This window comes from Habropoda laboriosa, unplaced genomic scaffold, assembly GCF_001263275.1.
Source record: "Habropoda laboriosa isolate 0110345459 unplaced genomic scaffold, ASM126327v1 scaffold204, whole genome shotgun sequence".
NCBI classification, from domain to species: domain Eukaryota; kingdom Metazoa; phylum Arthropoda; class Insecta; order Hymenoptera; family Apidae; genus Habropoda; species Habropoda laboriosa.
In genome coordinates, this window is record NW_017100385.1 from 764,848 (window position 1) to 765,886 (window position 1,039).

The window sequence follows — 1,039 nt, forward strand, 5'->3', positions numbered from 1 at the left end:
TCTTTACCGTGAATCGTTTTCAATAATTTTTCTTAAAACGTTATCATCAACGGTCCTATCTTGCCTTCCTCTTGGCTCATTTCCAATGAAAAGTCACCAATCTTGAATTTGGCACACCAACGTTGAAGTGTCCTAACATTTACACAACCTTCTTCAAATGCTAAATTTACAGTTTCACCAGTTCTTGGTGCAATTTTTCCAAGATTAAATTTACCGAGAAAAATTACGCGAATATCCCGATTATTCGTCACGTCGGATGATAATGTCCAAGCAATAGTATTATGAATTTCTTTTACTATTCAATGCAATACTATTCATTTACTATTCTCGACTGTCGGTGTATAAAAATTTAATAATTAAAAATTTTCAAATATAATATATTAGGTCTGTGCGGAAGTTTCCATCGCTTGTAAATCTTCTTTTCTTATTTAAATTCCCGCAGTTGGTATTTGTACCGAATATAATATTAATATCACTAGACTGCGGATTTTTATACATTTATGGAAAATTTCGAGACACAAAATACATAGAATGCACACAGTAAGCAAAAATATATGAATAATCCTAAAATATAGTACTTGTTATGATATTTAGTGAATAAAACAGTTGCCTATCTAGCTTCTATTCTTTTAACTATATTCGGGAATATTTGAATTTGCATAAAAATCCGCAGTCTAAATATCACGTTATTAGCGTTTTTACGACAATTGATTGTAAATATAATGAAAGATAAATACACATTCCATAAAAGAGAAAAGTACGATAAGAACTTTTGATCTGATATGATATCGAACCGCGAATTTCAGCTGTTGAAAAAACGACGTTTCATTTTCTCCAACCTAATGATAAAACTTGAAAAGAGGCAGCAGTCGCTTTCACAGCGTGGATATTCCATTTCATTGTAAAGCATGGCGCCGTAATTAACTTCTTTCGAACAATAATTAGCCGCGGAACGTTGTAAAAGTTGGCTGTTTTACCCGTTCACGGAGTTTTCTGCAGAAGAAGACGCGCATCAGCTATGCGAGATTCCCCGCTTTTT